The sequence below is a fragment of the Aptenodytes forsteri genome, unplaced genomic scaffold, assembly GCF_000699145.1.
Source record: "Aptenodytes forsteri isolate BGI_AS27 unplaced genomic scaffold, ASM69914v1 Scaffold5, whole genome shotgun sequence".
In the NCBI taxonomy this organism is placed as follows: domain Eukaryota; kingdom Metazoa; phylum Chordata; class Aves; order Sphenisciformes; family Spheniscidae; genus Aptenodytes; species Aptenodytes forsteri.
Genome location: NW_008795672.1, coordinates 213479 through 227158, shown reverse-complemented (window position 1 = coordinate 227158; position 13680 = coordinate 213479).

Genomic DNA, 13680 nt, shown 5'->3' with positions numbered 1-13680 from the left:
GAAGGAGGAGGAGGCGAGAGAAAAAAGTGAGGGGAGGGGGGGGGGGGGGGGAGGTAAAGTTTGTATTACGACCCAACAGAAATAGGACGTGGATCCAACTTCAGTGCTCTTTTCAGGATGCTCAGGGAAACATGTCTTTTGGGATGTTCATGTGCACAGCACAAGAGCTGTTATAACGCTATAATATTTGGGGCAATGAGAAGGTAAAAAAAAGAAGCTACCAACTCAAGTTGACTGCTAACGTAGTTTCAGTGCCTTCCTGCCCTATTTGGTCAAGATACCTGCTCTTGGGCAGAAGAACAGAGACAGTGGTTCTGGTTTTTTATTTCTTCCGTGTGAATCAGTTGATATCGATACTGCCCTGGCACTGCAGGTCGTCCTTTAAGTTGTAGAAGTGCTTGTGACATCTTCAGCAAAGGCAGCACAAAGTATGCCCTGAACTCAAAAAGCATCATAAGGTATTTCTGCTGCCCTCTGCCTAGGGATGAGGTGGTGCGTTTCGTCACTTTTCCATCAGAAACCTCATGTGGCGGCATCTTCAGCTTTCCTAAAAGGAAGGATGTAAGGAAGAAAAAGAGGTGAGGGATGGGATAAGGGATATGATGGAAGGAAATGTGCCACTTGAACCTTTTTGATAAATTCAACTCAAAGCTTGCATAAAACAGTTACTAATGCTGACATGCGTTATTACATAGTATGATTGGAAAAATCTAAATTTACTCTCTGGCTATCTGAAGCAGGGGTAGATTTCCTGAATGTTTCTGTACTTTCTATGATCTCTCTCTCTGAAAATCCTGACTTGGGGTCTGTTTTACTGGGATTATTATCATTAAGGCAGACTTTGATCATAAAGCCAGAGTATGTCTCCACAGCTTCTGTAATACTGATTATGTTTATGCCTGTTAACATTTACCAAGACTCTTGATCCTCTACCTTTTAAATAGACTTTGCTGAAGATGTTGACAGTAAATGTCGTCTTGTTGAAAATCTATATATTTTTTTCAAATTGAAACTTTATGGACAATCTCTCGGCTATAGATATTTTCATCAATATTTCTGTAGATGTTTGGAACCAGTGGCTTGAAACCCAACTATTTAGTTTATTAAAAAGCCATTTTTTAGTAAAATGGTATAGTTCAAACTCTGGAAAAAACTTTGAAGTTTATCATAAATTATTTTACTTTGTGTTAACCTTGGTTCTGAAATTTTTTTAATTCAGATTTAATTCTTCACCCCTAAATTTCCAATATTTGATTTGTGAATAGGACTCTGGGATTTTATAATTATTTTTTAAAAGGTGAGCTTATTTTACTAAGGAAACTTTTAAAGAGGACAGACTTCAGCTCATTATTCTTCAGCAACTTGTCTTTTTAAGTAAGATTTTACAGAGACAGGCTTGCGGATTGATACATATGCCTTAAATTACAACCCGGTTACTTCAGATATCTGTGAGGGAGCAATTTCCCAAGAAAGGGACAGCTGTGTTGGTGCTGATACATCTCATTAAGTCAAACCCACAAAGTTCCAACCAACTGAAACTTAAATTTTACTCTGACTCATGTAATTTAACAAAATTTAAGTGCGTGATAGTTTTTACAGACCAGGCAAGTACCTGAGAGGGAAGTGGAAGCAAATGTCCTAGTTCAGTGAGAATTAAACACCTCGGCTATTTTGTGCAAGGCAGTGGTGGGACTGGCAGGAGGGGCTGGAATTTCTGACTTTCAGTCCCAAGGTCAGGCAGTTTGCTCCTTTTGGTGGACGCTCCTGCTGAGTAGATGTTTATTTCGTATTTCGTTGCGTTGACTTATATGTGATGATTTTTCACTTGGTTGTAATTATATCTGATGATCTTTATGCTAGAAATGCTTCAAGAACTGGGGATGGGAAAAAAGAAAGGCACAGTTTCGTCATGCAGTATCATAAATCAGGTTTGTTAAAGGAACTGTGAAAAGAAAAACCATGGAGGACTTCTGTCCTGAGGACTCTTACCAGTATTGTAAATACTGGCGTATCTTTCAGTATAACGAGCAGATTGACATAGATGTGAAAAGCGTTGTTTAAAAGTCTTCCAGGATGACTTGGATGCACACAGGGCACAGGTCCTTTGCTTCTCTCACTATACCATAAACTGCAGATCTGAATAGTTTTGGTTGGGTGCTTCTGAAACAAAATAGTTGCCAATTTTTTTATTTTTTTATTTTTTTTTTTAAAGAAAGAAGTCTCCCCTTGCTGTGAAGGTCTACAGGGACTAGTATTGCCAGACAACACAGTCCCCAAGACTCAGGAGATCCAGGTCTCTGTCAGCTTTTGCCCCTGCCCTTTGCCTTAGAGAGGGCAGTTCACCTTTCTGCAGCTCAGCTTTCCAGTCTGCAAGACAGGTTATAACAATATAGGGCACTGGGCAGTCAACATTTTGCTCATATGTAAATCTACTGATAACGACCACTGCCTAAAAACATTATATGGTTATTATTCACTAATAAAAGGGAATTAAAATTTCCCTGGTGATAAAGATTGTAGAATGCAGTTATGTTATGAGAAAGTAAGAATATAATTGAGGTCTGGTATAAACAGAGGTGCCAGCATATGAGCTGCTCCTGATATTGATCAGGAACCAGCTTTCACTGTAATTGTTCCAGTTTGTTTACTGCTGTGTATGTGAGTTATTGATCTTCTCTTTCTAGCTTCTTTGTGTTCTTCCAGTTTCTAATTCATTCTTGCTTTTTTCTCTTAGAGAGTTTAAATAAAAGCTTGAAAAGGATTATCAAACTGAGCCTTGAGAAGAGATTGCTTAAAGCCAGCATTCATCCCCTGCAAAAAAACCCAAACCAAAACAACAACAACAAAAAATCAGTAGTCCTGATGACCATTCCAGCTTATCGGTGAGCTGTCTAGTAAGGACAACAAATTAGAATAATTTCTGTACTGTGATGAGAGGTCCAGCTTGGAGCACAACTGCTCAGCATTGCTCAGGATCAGTTCTCTGTATTCACTGTCTCTCTTCTCGATGCGGTGGGGCTGATACTCAGAGCTCTGTGTATTTCAGTGGGGTTTATCTCTTGTCCAGACTTTTAGTGAAGATGCAGAATGTCTAAAATGCTCAACCCAGGGCTCTTTCTGAAACCTGAACGCTGGGACATGTGCAGCAGTAGTGTTTTTAAAACCCAGACAGTTCCTTCAGGTGTTTGGTAGTGAGCTGGATTTGGGGGCACTCTTCATTTTAAGCTAACAGCGAGCAGGGGCACCCCTTAGCTTCTGCCTGAGTCTAACGCCTTCTCATTTTTGTGCGGAGAGGGGAAAGCAATGTCCATTCATGTGCCCAGGTTTCACTTTAAATTTTATGAAATAACAGCCACACCTGAAATTTCACCCGAAATGCCTTTGGTTGCCACTGTAGATGCTGAAGCAATGTGATAACCTGATTTGCTTCTTAATGGGTGGGAAGACACTCTTTTCTCTAGCTTCAGTTTGCAAATGATCTGGAGGGGGAACCCGGGGATGGTATAGTCCATTAGTCCAGTGTCAAAGTTATTGTGGCATGGCTAATGTAGCATACTCGCATTCAAAAGTAGCAGACATGCTCGGCTTAATCAGCTGCAGTGCTGCCACCGGAATATCCAGAAATAACTTGGAATCAGATGACTTACTGAATTTTTGAAACTCCCTGAGTGTATTTTTCTAATTTTTAACAATATTCACATAACCAAAGCTTTACTGCAAGGGAACAATCATGCTCTGTGGTTTCACATCACGATGTAGTTTAATGTCTTTGCATGAAATGAGTTAACTCCTCTCTGAAGAGCTCAGTTTCCATGCTTCTTTTCGTTCAGACCTCATTTCAGTGGAGCACATTCTTCTTACTGAGTTCCCCACTCACAGCTTCTGCACTGGGTTTGATGTTCCCTTACAGCCATAGAGCCATAGAATCATTTAGGTTGGAAAAGACCTTTAAGATCATCAAGTCCAACCATTAACCTAGCATTGCCAAGTCCACCGCTAAACCACACCGCTAAGCACCACATCTATATGTCTTCTAAATACCTCCAGGGGTGGTGACTTAACCACTTCCCTGGGCAGCCTGTTCCAGTGCTTGACAACCCTTTCAGTGAAGAAATTTTTCCTAATATCCAATCTAAACCTCCCCTGGCACAACTTGCCTTGGTGCCTTCTTAAGCTTCAGCAACTCCAGCAGCATCTCTTGGTGGGTAGACAGCCAGCATCAAGGGCAACACTTGGGGCTACATTTTCTCTTGTCTTAGATCTGGTGCAATCTACAAATGACGGTGATCTTTCTCATAACTAAAGTTAAGAAATATCTGACATCATTACTTTTTTTGACATGCTATCTGGGAGTATCTTTTTATTGCTGAGTTTGAATGGAAATGCGATGCCCTACCAGTGATACGCAAATGTTTCCTTTCTCACACCTCCCTTCTTGCCTCAGCTGCATCCCTCAGGTTTATTTTGTGCCCTCCTATCTTGTTTCTCTGCCTTCTTTGCAGGCTGCTGCTTTAGCTGTCCCTTGGCCCCTTTCTTTGGCATTGTCTGGGACCACTTTCCTTTAAGAAAGGAGAGTAACTCAGGGAAGCACAGTATCCATTGCCTGGTAAGGCTGTATAAAAGTAGATTTAAATTGTGAGATCCCTTGCATATACTGTGTGTTCATGTGTGCTAGCTTCACGATAGATAAAGGAAAGGAGAGGGATGAGACACAGGGAGAAAGTGGGCTACCTGATCCCATACCTCGTGGTTTCAGGGCAGCTGCATCAACCTAATTTGTGAACAATTTCTTTGGCATACATGAGTGACAACGCTCCAAAAAGCAACGCCTATTTAGATACCTGAGAGAGGATTTAGGGGGTCTTAAGTTTTTAACAAGCTTGCTGATCATATGATGAATATCCCCATCATGAACTTTTTGCATTTATCTTCATAACTTTATCAAGACCTGCCAGCGATAGCTTTAAGAGTGCCCCTTCTTCTCCTTTCCCCACTTTCATCCCTATCAGCAGGTATTAAAATGGCTTGTTTCCAGATAAGAAAAATATGTCATATAAAATATCTGTGGTTTTCTAAATGGCTTGCACATCTCATTAACTTAATATTTTTTCCATTGGTCACTTTGGATTTATTACTTTCAAACCATAATTTTTTAAATTTAATTTTGACCTGGCATTACCCTAAAATTAAATTCTGATCTACCCTCCACCTAAAATGGTCTGGGGAGGAAGCCATTTTGCATTACATTATCATTCTATCAAATTTAACTAATTTAAAGGTGACATGAATAAAATAGTCATTAAAAGTACAGTAACTGTTTGTCTGTGATCTTTAGCGATGTCCCCATTAACTTTCAGTTGACTCTCAGTTGAAAATAGCAACCTCTCTTTCTAAGCCTTTCTGGAACAATTTTGATTTACATAAAGAACGTAGCCTGTCTTCTTGCTCTTTTACTCATTATTTGTTAAACTTCCTTTTTATTACCTGGCTCTGAGCTAAAATATTTCCCTCTATAGTAGTCTGAAATACTGATGCACTGATGTATTAAAGCAAAGACATATGATATTGTTGAGCTTCCTTTAACAACGTAAAGAAAAATATTCCTGGGGGAATTCAGCAGCTGTTTGGGGGATTAAATGTTTTCTATTTAGTTCAACAACTTCTTACTGGCTGCCTTGCGTCATTCTTGCATGCTTCCTCGCGCTTGACATTCACCGAGTCTCATTAGAAGATTACTGAAAAACATTAATTCATCGGTTCTCTAGACCAAGCTGTCTGTTTGCTTACCCTTGAGTTCAAGGGGAGCAGAACTCTCTTAAATCTGAGAGTTAATTTTTTTTTTTTAAATTCTAAAAAATGATGAGAGGTAGACAGCCTTAAAGTCCATGTTGAAGGTTCTTATTTTGATCTGTGTCTCAGTGAGCGGTGACTCTCTTGAGCTTAGGAGCCCCTAAGCTTGCAGGAGCTGTGTCTGCATTGTGGCCCTGAATTTACCTTCTGTGAAGAACAGAACAACTCCTTTCAACTCAGATTACTTACTGCTGATGATAAGGCAGTGTCTCATAGTAAAAAAAGATAATTACCAAAATTTGAGGTGATTTAGCCTAATTAATGAACAAACACTACCAAATAAGTTATGTTTGTTCCTTAGAACAGGAGTGATACAAAAATGGATTTGTAATCTGTCACATTTGCGGATTTGTATAAAAAAGTACAAGAAATAATCTTTCAGGTATACTCAAGGATATTTTCTTGCACTTAAACAGGAGTTACTACTGTTGTAAAATGATGATCTACAATCTTTGAAATATAATTCCTTCATACTTTAAGGAGAGGAAATTCAATATTATGGCCAAGTCTTATACATATGTGTAGCTCCAAGACTAGTTCATATATTTGGTTCTGCACTAAGGAATTCAGCCAAGTTGGGATATGTTGCAGCTGTAATCAGAAAAGTACTGCATGCCGGGCTGGGTTCTGAGATGTTGTAAATGGGGATAGTTTAGCCTTCGATGGAGCTGTGCTGATTTGTCCTAGGTAAAAATCCAGCACAATCTTTATAGTGGAATGCAGGAAGAGGATATTCTTTTTTGGTTATTTTTTTTTAAATTGTAGCTGGAAATATCTCATACATAAGTTTATATGAAATAATAAACAGAAATAAAAATTCTGTTGGGCATTTTAAACTTGGTTTGTGGCTCATATGAAACACCGGACACTTAGCAATGCTCTATTCTCAAGTTACAGGTGCAGTGTTATAATGGTGTGATGAAATCATAAATAACTCTTCTGCACGCTCTGTTTTTGCCTTATCGATTGTGAAATGATGGGATAATTTCAGGGGCTTTTTTCCTTAGAGATTGTCAGATAAAGGATTTTCCTTCTTTTCCAAAGTTAATAACCAAAATCAGTTGATGCCGTGGGGGGGTGGGGATGTGGTCCATGTTACAAATACTTGTCATTCTTCTTCCCCTTTAAAGTGTGAGTACTCTGGATTACTTTTAGCCAAAATTCAACATTTCCTTCTTTTTTAGACCTTAGCACCTGAAGCTTTTAAGATTTATAAAAACTTGAATTATCTTAAAAAGTAATTTTAAACATCTGTTTATCTGTATATGTAATTTGAACAAAAATAGCAATAAGTTAATCAAAAATGATTCTTCACAGTCCAGTGTCCAAGCTTGAATTCTTATAACTCTCTATCCAAAATCAGTTGATGCCGTGGGGGGGTGGGGATGTGGTCCATGTTACAAATACTTGTCATTCTTCTTCCCCTTTAAAGTGTGAGTACTCTGGATTACTTTTAGCCAAAATTCAACATTTCCTTCTTTTTTAGACCTTAGCACCTGAAGCTTTTAAGATTTATAAAAACTTGAATTATCTTAAAAAGTAATTTTAAACATCTCTTTATCTGTATATGTAATTTGAACAAAAATAGCAATAAGTTAATCAAAAATGATTCTTCACAGTCCAGTGTCCAAGCTTGAATTCTTATAACTCTCTATCTGAAATCAGTGAAACAGTTTCTTACCTCCATTCCCGTAAGACAAATTGGGGTAGTCCCAAGGAAATCATAATGTTTTCACTCAGCATAGCTGAGTTTAGGCCCAGCCACCTCCTTAGTGGAGTGCCTAAACAATGAGTATAGTATTAATGAAAGAACGTGGCACGATGGGTGATACGTATTATTAGGTGATGGATCTTAATTGCGTTGATGCTTTCAGTGTAGGAATACAAAGATCACCGTTCTTATATTACTAAGAAAGAAACTATGGCCCCATTAGATATTTCTCATGTACTTATATTCATAGATAAACTGCATATTTGTTTGCCAGTTCTCCAGTTTCTGCAATAATCAATACCAAAGCAGCCATGCAAAAGTAACAGCTATGTGCTGTTCAATAAGGCAAATGATGTATTTCCCATGAGCTACTCTTTTAACTAATGGCTATTTCATATACACATTCATTTCATCTCATGATGTCTTGCAGTTGAGGCAGCGGACACGCGTCTGGTCCTGCCAGCGTTACCAGTGCTGGCCTCCCATCCGTAGCAGTTAAAAGATGGAGGGATTAGAGCTGCGTGCCCTAGCTGCAAACCGAGGCGTCTCAGCAACCACAGGGCACAGTATTAAGTTTACTTAGTCCTTGTTGTGGTTTAACCTCAGTTGGCAACTGAGTGCCACACAGCCGCTCGCTCACTCCTTCCACACACACCCCGGTGGGATGGGGGAGAGAATTGGAAGAGTAGAAGCGAGAAAAACTTGTGGGTTGAGATAAAAACAGTTTAATAATTGAAATAAAATAACAACAACATAATAATAATACACAAAGCAAGTGATGCTCAGTGCAGTTACTCACCACCTGCCGACCGATGCCCAGCCAGTCCCTGAGCAGCGGCCCCCCCGGCCAGCTTTCCCCAGTTTATGTACTGAGCATGACGGCACATGGTATGGAATGTCCCTTTGGCCAGTTTGGCTGTGCCCCCTCCCAGCTTCTTGTGCACCTCCAGCCTTCTCAGTCGGTAGAGCATGGGAAACTGAAAAGTCCTTGACTAGTGTAAGCATTACCTAGCAACAACTAAAACATCGGTGTGTTATCAACTTTGTTCTTGTCCTAAATCCAAAACACAGCACTGTACCAGCTACTAGGAAAGAAATTAACTCTATCGCTGCCGAAACCAGGACAGTCCTAAAGACTTGTGTCAGAGAAAAGAGGGAGCTGCAAAGCTCATCCTCATGTATTATCATGGTATTGCTTAATGCTTTCAGCCAGGCTCGAATGTTGTACACACAAGTCTGTAGTACTTGAGCGTCTTTCTGAGGATGCGCTTTGGTTTGCATATACAGTGCTTACCTTGTCAGTTTGCTTAGGAGATAAGGAGAGCATCTCCTACAGCAGGAGTCACAGGGAACATCAGTGGCAGGGTTGGCCAAACCTCGTGCCTCTAAGAGCTGAATACCGCAGTCTTTGTATCGCTTTTGTGTCTTTGTTGGGAGACAGTGTCCTGGGCTTACCAGAAGCTTTTACAGACTTACCAGAAGCTTTAAGATCATTTTAGTGATTTACACAAGCCTCATCCACAGTCAGAGATCTCTCATATTAAAAAAACAAAACAAAAAACCCCTCAACCCCCCCAAAAACCCCCAACGTCCTGGCGTGAATTTAATACCTTTGCAGGTTTGATTCAATTTTTAAGGAGTCCAGTGAGTACACAAAAATCAAAATTAAAGTTAGATCAAATTCACTCAAGTCAATACAATGTTAATGAATTTAGAAGATACATAGCTTGAAAATTTCCCTAGGGCCAGCCAGGCAAACTCTGCCAATATATGCCAAAGGGTTAACAAAAGGTACGGTAGCAATTACAGCAGGACTCTGGGTGGAGTGAATTTTTTTGTACTAACTTTTGCTTTTTGTATCTTTCTTGAACAAAAATATAAAACACAGGAAATTAATATTTTTCATGCTGTGGCAGCCAGAATTTATGGATCCAATAATTTCTCAGATGCTACTTGAAAAATGTTTCTTTATCCAAAGGTTAACTCCTTTAGGAGTACAAACCTCTAAATTTTCTCACTTGCTCTATTAGTTGGTACAACTAGCTTCGCCAGAGTTATAAATCTATCAGTTTTCTAGTCTATAACAGAATAATCCCTGAAATCTTATAGATATAAATGGAATTGCTAATTTTCAATAAATCTGCAGTAACAGGTAATAGTGTCATGGTCCCCAGTTCCAATCATTTTTGCAATAATAAATGAGACTATAGAAGACTCACTTGCAGCCATAAAATTTACTGTTCAGGGCACAGATTTTAACCCCCAAAGTACTTAACCAATTCCCCTCTCTTTGTTGTTGTCACTGTTGCACCGCAGCATCTATTCCTGGTGTAAGATCAGGGCCATTTTGGACCACTCGTGTTATTTATAGGCTGATTTGGGGGTGAAATGGAGAGTGTTTTTCCAACATGTATTTTCAGCCTGACAGAATTCAGTCCAAAGGGGCAAATTCAGACTATTTGTAAGAGCCCAGGGATAGATGCAATTCCCCCTGCCCAACCCCAAGCCTGAAATCTGACTTTGAGGTTAGACAAGAGTGCCACGAATGCCACTGTCCCCACTATGCTAAAGAAAGCTGGCTCTGCTGATCATGGAGGCTTTGAAAGCTTGTGCTCAGGTGCCTGCTGCCAAGGGCTCATGGGACTCCCTAATTCTCCTAAATGCTCCTCAAATGAGGCACAGCTGGCTCAGTTTGCTGGCATTTTTGGCATTCTAGTCTGCAAAACGCCCTGGCTTTTTTGGGGTGCTACAGGTAGAGGCTGGTTTGACTTTGGGAGCATCAAATTCTATAGACAAATTAGCCTGATTCAGCACGATCTAAGAGTCTGCCGTCCAAACCTGTATCTTACAAAGACCTGAATGCTGGATTTAATAGTAACTTTAATTCACTGGACTGCTCACAGTCATGTCGTTCACTAAATACCTTCATAGTTTATACAATCAAATACATGCATACATCTTTACAGAAACAAGACCCAAAAGGGAATGGCTGGGAAAGGATATAAGGGCCTGGAGAGCTGTAGTTACTTGTCCAAGATGTTAAAAATGGCTCCAAGAGTAGAACACGTATCTGTGGAGTCCCAGTGCAGGGATCTGCCGACACGGCTTGGGCTTTCAGTGCCAGCAAAATAACACTGAAAAATATTAAACTTGTTAGAAACGTGCTGAAAGAAAGAGTTATATTAACAAAAGATGTTTCTCTGAGCTGTATCGATTTTCAGCTCTGGTTGGAAGAAACCCTCTAGACAGACATTTAAACATATTATTGTCTTCTATTTACTCAGCAGATATACCTAACATACTTTATGAGATGAGTTCAGGAGGGAAGAAGTCAATTAAAATCTGAATCTCATGCAGTTACAGAAGATTAAAATAACCCCATATTTGTTACATTGAGCTCTAATGCTAACACCCAAACCACAAGAGCATCTGAACCTAGCTTTAAATCTTGAGCACCGCGTGCTTTTCCTGCACGTGTTCTGTGAACTGGTTTAAGCTTAACGAAGTATATAAGCAAATTTCTTTTAGTTAAGACATGTTGTGAACTTATAGTTGTTCACCAAGTGCTAAACGATCGATTAGGAGCCAGCTTATGAGCTGATATCAATTAGAAGAACTCTGCTATGTTGGACAGGTCAAGATACACTATTTTTCTTAAGGATGTTTCTGTCTGTCAGGGCTGATATATGATGAGCATATTCAAGAACAAGTTCTGTGTTAAAGATAAAGCTTTTGCATGACAAAGTTTTGGGACTTTTCCTAGTTGTGTGACTTTGTGCAAGTCACTTTGTGCCTCAGTTTCCCTATTTGTCAAGTGTAGACATTGGTATTGGCTTCTCTGTGAAGTACTTTGAGATCTGCAGACAAAAACTCCGTTAAAAGTTACAGAAATAAAAAGACAATGGCTATCCTAAAGAGGACCATAGGCAGTTCTTTTCACAATCATGTATTTTCAGCCTTCTGCCAGCTGGGCTCTTACACTTTATTCCAGGACACAGTCTGGCAAAAGAATCAATACGACTAACCTGTATGCCATCAAATATGGACTATCACATCGTCCTGCCAGTACATTTTCACGAGCAATGGAAATGTGACCTTTTTGCTTCATGAAATGTTCTTTTTGCCTACTCTTGCACTTTAAACATAGCTTTCCAATACCATTGAGCTTTTGCCAGGATGCCTGAGATAATTGTTTGATCTTTCTGAGGTTTTTCTCTAAATGTTGACTTCTGTTCTTTTACATGCATCAGACACAGGGTTAAGTACTGGTAGTAGAGCAGATGCTAAAAACATGTTTATTCTAGAGGTTAATGAGCAATAGAAAGGCCAGACTGCATGCACTGGTACTTGCATCAGTATAGAGTGCTGCTGATTTCACCGTGCCTTTAACTTCATTTGGCTATCTAGTAGTTTCATAGGCAACCATACATCATCATCCAAGTACACTTAGTTAGAAAGCATTTTATTTAACATAATAACAGTTTACAAAAAAAGGCACTGGAGATACATGAAGTAGATCTTGTGCTACATTGGTAGCACATATGGGAAATAGCATATAACATATACAAGTGTGGGTACTAAAGTGAAATGTTTAAGAAATGCCATTAGACCAAAATATACTCCCTTTCATGTCAGTGAAGCCCCACTGTCTTAACCCCAGTTTATCTGTGGTGTGACAGGTGTCTGGATGTAAGCACCTTTGTACAAGGAGAAAAATCAGATGTGATTAAGAGGTGGTAAGTCTTCCACTGAGATCCTTATAGGGCATATAGGACTTTTATACAAGAGTTGGAAGAGAAGCGGGAATGCAAGGGAAAAGAAACTTTGTTATCTTCGCACCTCAAAATGCAGTAAATTTTCTGTGCCAAAAACTATCCAGAAAATTAAAAGCCAATCAAATGAAAGCCCAAATGACGCTATCAGTAAAGGGGCTGTAAAATGTAGGCAGGTTCAGAGGGAATTTGAAGATGGAACGGTCAGAGGTAAGTAAAAAGTAAAATGGAAATTCTGTTAAGAGTGTTAGAAATAGGAAATAAATGAGAAAACGGATGAGTTAAAAAGAGAAAGGACAATGATCAATAGTGAAAAAGGAGAAGTTAAAGAAAATTACATTGAAGACATAGCAAATTTCTTCATTTCGGCCCTGGCTACAGAGCCTAGTGCGACGCAGTTGCCTCAGGACTGCTGTGCTGGTTAACAAGGAGGGGTGCTATCCGAGGCATTGCAGGGAAAGGTGCTGGAGGAAAGCGTTAGAGGAAGCAGCACGACATTGCCAGGCAGAGAGGATATTTAGTCAAGAGTCTGGAAGGAATTTGGGAATGCAGTAGCTGAGTCAACGTTGCATTTTACAGACTCATTACGACTAGTAAATATTTCAGAAAGCAGAGGATAACATCTGTCTCATATTCCAGCCAGTCGCTTTTCAGTACTTCATGCTTTGTTTGAAATAGTAATCCAAGCTGGAATGTAGATGCGTCTCGGGTAATGCTTTCCAGGAGGAACAAACCAGCCCACCTTCTGGAAACACAGGCTAGTGTCAGTGCTTCCACTAAGGGTCTTTTAAGAAACTGTCTCTGAACTTGTTTTTATAAAACTTTTTTATGGTGCACTTGTATAGTGCTGAAGTGAGCATGATAACCGATCTCCTCTTTCACACTCTATGCCGTATCTGCAGTTTCTGCATATATAATATACATAATGAGATTTTTTTTTTCTTCTTTTTCTTATTATGTTCTTGAAGTAATAGCATGTGGCTTGTAAGATTTTGGCAATTGTGTACTTTGTTGTCTATTTCTGTTTGTTTCTGAAAGAAAGGGCAAGTCTTTGTGGAAATAGGTAGGATTCCCATTACTTTTCTCATTATTTTGTGGATATACATAAAAAAATTGCGCTGATTAATAGGCTGAAAATTTTAATAGAAGGATTTTCTGTCTAGCAGGCTTCCAAATCCTTCAGAACATCTTCTAGAAGCTGTTCCTCAAGATAATTTCATCATTTAAAAAAAAAAAAAAAAGATACAGATGTCTTTTTACCTTCTATCCACCTGTTAAATAAACTTGTCATTTCTACAGCCAATTCAGGAAAGGAGTTATCAGATCCTTTCCTTGGAGACCTAAGTG